Source organism: Echinops telfairi, unplaced genomic scaffold (assembly GCF_000313985.2).
Source record: "Echinops telfairi isolate 266 unplaced genomic scaffold, ASM31398v2 ScPeMD7_7468;HRSCAF=8506_1, whole genome shotgun sequence".
Lineage (NCBI taxonomy): Eukaryota > Metazoa > Chordata > Mammalia > Afrosoricida > Tenrecidae > Echinops > Echinops telfairi.
In genome coordinates this window covers 1431928-1440005 of record NW_022111370.1, presented here as the reverse complement: position 1 = coordinate 1440005, position 8078 = coordinate 1431928, and positions in this window count along the sequence as shown.

Genomic DNA, 8078 nt, shown 5'->3' with positions numbered 1-8078 from the left:
AAATAGAACAAAGTGTTCTTGCATTGAGGGAGTACCTGAGTGGAGGCCCAATGTCTATCTGCTACCTTAATATTAAACCTATAAATATATGCACATAGATATATTTCCCCATTGTCATATATAAATATATTTACATATGTACATGCCTGTATTTAGACCTCTATAGGTGATCTTTATTCTCTATTTCCCCCCCATTCTTTCCAAGACCTACTTATTACGTGCCTGGTCAGAATATTTAGTCATGTAGCCAATCACCATCTAGCACTTCTGAACTGGGCTTAGAAGAGATATTGTTTTATGAAGATTGAAAATCTTACAAACTGTATTCTTCTTTAAGTCTTTGGTGTTCTCCAGTCTCTTTTGTTCCAGCTGAGTTGTGACCAAGAGTTGTGTCCTAGATGACTGCTTCCTAGCTTTTAAGACTCCAGGAATTGCTCAACAAGCTAGATATAGAATAATATCCTCATGAACTAAGCTATGCCAATGGACTACATGGTTCCACCTGACTATGGATCTCAGTCTTTCAAACCAGGAAGTCAATCTCAGGAGTTGTTTGGATATATTGCGGAAGTCTCTACAACACACAAACACATATGAAGGGGTCCCACAAATCTTATGGAAAAGGGGTTCAAATATAAAGTATTTTCCCCACAAACTTTTTGAAACCCTCTCAGATATACATATGCCTACAGATTGACCTACACCTGCACATGAATATACTTACCTTTGCCATCTTAATCACATATGCATACAGATATGTATACACATCTACCTGTATAACTACACACCTTTTTGGTTGCCATTATGCTGTCACAAATGAGTACATGTTTATAGCTTTGATTTCATATGTCAAATAGCATAAATGAGTTCTCCTCCAGAATAGCCCTTGTTCTCTTAAATGACTGGAGCCCTGTTAGTTCTGCTCTAGAATGGCTGCAAATAGCTCTTCTTATGCCCAAGAAAGCACCCTTATCTTGTTAGCCTATGTCTCTGGAGAGAAAAATAAACCCCCATTTAATTCAGAGTCTACATGATTAGGTATTTAAATAACCAGAAAACGTTTGTAGAAAAAGAACAGTCCTTCAAAGAACTATCCAGTTGTATTTAATAGAGCTTTACCACTGTGATTTATGTATTTGTTTATTTAAAGACATTTTGTCAATGCTCAGTCTAGAAAATGGGGTTTCAACTCAGGCAGTTCTGTGTGGAAATATTGAATCAAAGGTTAAGCATGGTAGATACTCCATCAACACAAATTTAAGCAAGGTATTTTTGCAAGGTGAAGGAAAGTAATCTGATATAAATGTAGACATGAGCCCATTATGGAATGGAATACCTAACTGCGCCTTTACAATTTAAACCTATCTATGAGGTAATCCAAAAGGCAATGTATGAAAAAACCTCTTAAAATATAATTGTCAACAAATATAACACCATGCAGCTAACTATGCATCTTCTGTCTTCTGCTGAAATATTAGTTCCCTGGATGTGCAGTGCAGTGAGAAAGATATTAGGGCGGATCATCAGGTACAAAGAACAAAGAGGCCACAATTCTAATAAATGCAGCACGGACATCTGGGAAAAGCTGAACTGAAATGCATTGCCATTATGTGTCATATCACAACTGTGTGCATTTTCACGAGACTTGAGCTATAATAAAATGCAAAGTATAAAACCCCCCAAATTCATTTTAAAATGCATCTATAATATTTACATTACATTGCTGCTGATGTATCAGCTAACAGATAGTATTACTATGTAAAAGGGGAAATTCCTTTTCACAGCTCCATTTTGTTCGAATTCGCTAACTGCCTGGGTCAGGTGCTTCCTATGCGTCCAGGTCATGTGCTGATGAAAGGTAGATCTCCCATTTCAGTGGGAAATGTGGCATGCACTAGCAGCGAGCTTTCCCCTCACAGGATCACCCTAGGCCTTCTTCTCACCTGGCTCACTTGGCTTCTCAGAAATTGTAATGTTTTCAATGCAATTGCCCTAGACCACTGAGCTATTGACTTTCAGCTGTCTTGAGTTACAGATGAATCTACATAAATGGTCCCATTATCTCTATTGATTCTTTTCACAGTCTCCTAATTATGCTCTTAAGTGGTTAAATGGCCAAATCCACATGCGTGACAGTGAGAGTTAGCTAATTCTTTGGTGGAAAGGAGGAACAGAGTCCTATGCAGTAGGGAATGGCAACAGAGCTGCCTCAAACAGTTCCCAGGTTCCCAGAGAAGCAGTGACCTATGTAGGCTCATGGAAAGCAGAGGCTGCAGAAGGGGTTGCTGGCCACGTGCATGACAGAGAGGACTGCATCGGCGGCTGGGGAGAGTTCTTGTTGTTGTTAGGCCCCATCAAGTAGGTTCCAGCTCATTGTAGCCCTCTGTATAATGAAACCAAATGCTGCCCAGTCTTGAGGCATCCTTCCCAGGATTTCTTAAAGATGAAGGGAGGCCATACCTGACCTTCTCTGACTTCCCATGAGGCAGAGGCCAGGCGTGTCTCCATTCTCCATCTTCCTTTACCTAGTCTGACACTAACCGCTCCTCTCCTAACACTCGGCTCTGCTGGGTTAGGTAATGGATAGCCACGGCCCTGCAGAGCTCAGAGACAAAAATCACAATCTTGGGGACTGATGCAGGGAGCTAATGCGCACTCACAAGCCATCAGAAGTAAACCACAAGGATGCAGTTATCAGTCCCCAGCAACACCTCTCCTCAGCTAACAGCCAAAGCTCTCTCTTTAGTCCACAGCCTCTCCTCCATGAGGTCCCTTGGCTCTGTCTCTGTGGGTCAGGGAGGCTGCCTGCTCATCTGTGTCAGAGTCGCAGACTTGTCGCTGTTCTGCTGTCTGTCTCAGGCCCACCTTGCCTCTGGCTCGCATGTCTCTGGTCTTGGCCTCAGCCGCTTTAGACAGAGGTCTCGAACAGGTCCCACTTCTCATAATCCCGAGAGTTCTCTCTGTTCCTGTTTCATAAAATGGCTTCTCTTTACAGTCAGAGGGGGTTGGAAGTACAACTCACCAGTCCCTTCTATTAATTCCTATACCCTATTATGGCTTAGTCTCACCTAATAATTCAGTGGGAACTCCGGAGACCTAGTTAAATGAGCCATACTCAGAAATGTCACTCCACAATGGTTCTTATGCTGGAGTTGATTGTCACGGCCTCTGTGTTCACCCAGTTCCTTGAAGGTCTTCCCCTTTTGCACCAACTTTTTACTTTTCCAGCATGTCCCTTTCCAGGGACTAGTCTCGTCTGTTAACATGTCCAAAATATGTAAAGCTATGTACCGAAGAGATGGGTATGTGCACAAACTGAGCCAATTTGGATAATTACATGAATATATCAATTTTTTATCATGCTATTCACAATTTATGCATTTAAAATAAGTGGTCTTTTATTTTGTCAATAAAAGGAATACTAAATATGTTTATTAGAAGGGGGTGGGAGGTGGATCAGACCCCAAGCACAATCACTCAGTTGAGAAAACCCAAGATTTTCACCAAAAGCTCCATGAAGGCAGCAGAAATTATCAGCCAACTTACATTCTAATTTAGACCTATCTTGTTACTGACTTGGTTATCTTGGTCGATATTAAGAAATTCCTGATTCCTAGGATGAGAAAAGTCATCACACCTTCCCACGTTATGATAACGTACATGGAAGGGGTTTTGCTAAGAGCATGGAACAGAGTATGTGCTCAGTTACCTTGTGTCTTACACCAACACCCGAGAAGCTGGCAGGAAGCTGATATTTCCACTAGGGCTTGTTTTAGTTCCATGGACCAACTGGGAGCTTGTGTATTATAAATACTACTTCTTCAATCTATATTCAAATTTTGGAAATTAGCTTCACTAAAAGCCAAGAATTTCTGAGCACTTACTAAGTACCAGAGACTCTTTTGAGTGATTTAAAAAAAAATCATTTTATTAGGGGCTCATACAACTCTTATCACAATCCACACACACATCAATTGTGTAAAGCGCATTTGTGCATTCATTGCCCTCATCATTCTCAAAACATTTCCTCTCCACTTAAGCCCCCGGCATTAGGTCCTCATTTTTCCCCTCCCTCCCCACTCCCCCCTCCCTCATGAGCCCTTGATAATTTATAAATTGTTATTTTGTCATATCTTGTCCTGTCCGACGTCTCCCTTCACCCACTTGTCGGTTGTCCGTCCCCCAGGGAGGAGGTCACATATAGTTCTTTGTAATCGGTTCCCTCTTTCCTACCCACTCTCCCTGTACCTTCCCTGTATTGCCACTCACACCACTGGTCCTGTAGGGCTCATCCACCCTGGATTCCCTGTATTTCCAGTTCCTATCTGTACCAGTGTACATCCTCTGGTCTAGCCAGACTTGCAAGGTAGAATTCGTGTCATGATAGTGGGAGCGGGAGGAAACATTTAGGAACTAGAGGAAAGTTGTATTTTTCATCGTTGTTACATCGCACCCTGACAGGCTCGTCTCCTCCCCGAGACCCCTCTGCAAGGGGATCTCCAGTGGCCTACTAATGGGCTTTGGGTCTCCACTCTGCACTCCCCCCATCATTCACTATGGTCTGATTTATTTTAAATAACTCTTCAAAAATCCATATAAACTATATGAAGTAGGAACTGATATTGCCCCCTATGGAATCAAACAGCCCACATTGTACCTATGCTTGCCTGTGCTGTATAATCAGTGGAAAGTTGGATACATCTAAGGTGACACTGAACGCACGCTCTTCTTTATTTGTCTACTTCTTATCCTACGGAGGTGCAATATCTCTGAAACAAGAACACTCAAATGCTTTTTTGATATCCTTTAAGTACCCTACATTGTGTTTTGGTCCATCTGCTTATTTTTGGCTTGTTCATCTCCCACACAAGGCTTTTACCTCGTCAAAACAAACCAACAAACATACAAACAAAACAACACAACAACAAAAGACAAGGAAGTCTACTCAAGTGATGCAGACAGTTCAGGAAAAGGAAGTTTTGCTTCCATCTGGGATGATCCCATGGGAGGAAGCATCACTTGGGTTGACAACTTAACTGTTAAGAAAAAAAAACCTTGGGAATGATGTGTTGACGTTCTCCATTCCATAGAAAAGGAAACTGAGGATCATGGGAAATAAGTATTTGTTCCAAGGTCACCGACTCTTTTTGAAAAGGGGGTGAAGATCAAACCTGTGATGGGAGTGCCAGAACTCTCTGTAGTTTGAGCCCCAGCTGGGAGACTTCATCTCTTAAATCGCACCTCCAGCTGGATTGTTGAAAAGGTTTTCCTTGAATTGACAAGCAAAGTGGGAGGAAAAGTCACCGAATGATGTCTAAACAACAGAAAAAGAAAACCTTTTATTCTGTACGTGGCTTTTGCTAGAGGACTTCTGGCTAGTTATGCCAAAGGAGGTAAAAGGCTCCTGCTTCTAATGGAGAGCTTTTCTTGTCTCTGCTAATGTGAAGTCACAGAGCCAAGAAAAGAAAAGGTCACCTCCGGCCCACCTACCGGGGTACGGATGTCCTTAAGTGCTCACCGGGCCCATCTCAGAAATGTCAAATTGCACCCTAGAACTCAGAGTTGGCAGTTGGTTGAATGGATCTATTGTCCAGTCAATGGGTCCACTCAATTTTTGCTTCTTATATTAACACCTGCAGTCAACAACATTTAGCAGGAACATAATGGAGAGGTTGACCTCTCTGTTTTCTGGCCAAGATGTCTATGCAGGTGTGTCTTCTCTGAGAAGAAGAATGGTGTTTTAGAAAACAAAACAAAGCAAGGAGACAAAACACCTTGGAATTAGGTGGTTCAATCACAACTATAACCCTGGTGCGTACGGCTTTGGATAAGCAACTTTCGCTTTCCCAAACTCAGCTTGTTTTTTAAAAACAAGACTAATAATGTGTTTGTAGGCTTGCTGTGTGTCACAGAATTCATGCAGGTACTTGGCTTTTTATATGGGACTTGTAATTTATGAGGGATTATTAGTTTTATCCTATTCTTTGACCAAAGTTAATTTTAGCTGATGAGCTTTAGCTGACTGTTATTATATATGTCTCTAATATGAATAATTCATACAATATATTTGTGATATTCAATCATGTACTTTTACAAACTTCCTTAATAGATGATTGTGTTATCTCTCTTTCACAGATGAGGATGCTGAGCAGAAGAATCATCAGGTGATAGGCCCAAAACCACCCAATTCACCAAGGTAAAGCTGGGATTTGCATTCAGATCACTTTCCCTCCTTTTATATAAACCTAGATGGAATTTAGGAGCAATACTCTAACAAAATTCTTATTCAAAGAAAGCTGTTCTAAAGTAGCATACGATTCAGAAGGTAGACCAGAATTCCAGCTTCTGAGTAGGCTTTGAAAACACCCTCAGAACACTCACTGGACAAGAGGGGAGACAAGGACTCTGATGGACTCAATGGAGGCAAGAGGGGAGAAGTGGTGGCTTTCAGGCCACTGTCAATGAGTCTATTCTTTTACAAAGTGAATACACTGGAGCCTGTGTTGGACTCATTTAATAATGATGACAGAGAGATTCTACATCTGAAAAAAATTGAAAAGCATTAGATTCAGGCATTTATATAATCATTTTGTGTTCTGACATCTTCTTTTATCATCTTTCAAAGGTTTAGCCATCTCAAATATCTGTGCAATGTCACTGCTGATAAAAAGGTATTCAGAAAATAAATAGCAACTATAGTACATATTTATATGTTAATAAGCTCTATATCAGAGATGCATTTCAAACCCAGATGAATCCACCTGAAGATTCCTGGACTAGACTGATGTGAACAATTGGCAAACTCTTTTAGCATTGAGGCTGAAGACTTTGTTCTGGGGTTATAATGTAGACTCTGCTCTCATGGAGCCTATAGTCTAAAATGCTTAATATTTTTGTGTCCCAAATACTCCTAGAATGTTCTTTCAGAAGTAGAACTGCTGTTCCACTCCTTTGGAAGATCCAGTTCTATATGCACAAACTAGGTTCAAGGTGTTCTATCAGATCAAATGTTACGGAATATAAAAAATGAGAAGTTTGAAGGCCTGATAATTTATAAATTATTTTCATCCTTCAATTTTCTCTCTGCTCTTCTACCTTACATACACCTTGCACACCATTGAAGTTAAAACATGGCTATCAAGTGCATAATTTGGACATTTAGAAAAAGGTCTCCTGCAATAAAATTATAACAGATGTAAGAAGCAAAATTTAAAATGTTTCTAATAACTTCTCCTGCACTTGTCATAGGGGTTTTTATACTTTCTTTTCCAGGTCATTACACTTTTCCAAATTAAATTCAGCACGTAGCTCTTAACCTTTGCCTGAGCAAGACCTAGCTCCTATCCCGCCCCAGGCAGCTTCATCAGGAACATCTCTTCACTATTAAAACATCAACCTACTTCAGCAGCAAATCTCTGCGGACTGCCTTAGCATAATACATTATCATTTCCATTTCATTACAACATATTTTAATTATCTGCCTTGGAAATAAGGTCTAATCTCTTAATGGAAATGGTTAGTCTGGTGTTGGGGGTGGGGAGTGGGGAGAGTGGATCAAAGGGCATATGGCAGTTTTTGAGCTTAATTCTGATTGTGATTCAATTGCAAGTTAGAAAATAGGGTTGAAAAAAAGTGCCAAGTACTCTTCCTGTTTCTCCACTTGGACAATAGTAAATATTGATTGCTATAAAGATTGTTCTTTCTTCTTCTGGAGCATCATTTTTCTAATTTGGAGATGACACTTCCAGGTGTCATTTGGTGTCATCTCGTCTGATCTTATGTCAGCCTCATTTTTGCTGCTGGAGTTCAAGGGCAGGGAGTAGATTCATTGACTATTCAGTAGATTCATCGACTATTCAGCCCCCTATTCAGCAGACTTCAGGTGTAGTAACAGTGTACTCTAATTTTTAAACATTTCTGAGCTTTAGTATCTTGATCTGTAGTCCTAGTCTTCAGGGTGCAGAAAAGAAGTGTATTAATTCACTTAAAGTCTTGAACCTTGTCCAAGGGATATGACTGATACAAAGCAAGTACTATTGTGTAATATCCCTTTGCTTATTCCCTCTTTAAAGAGATAG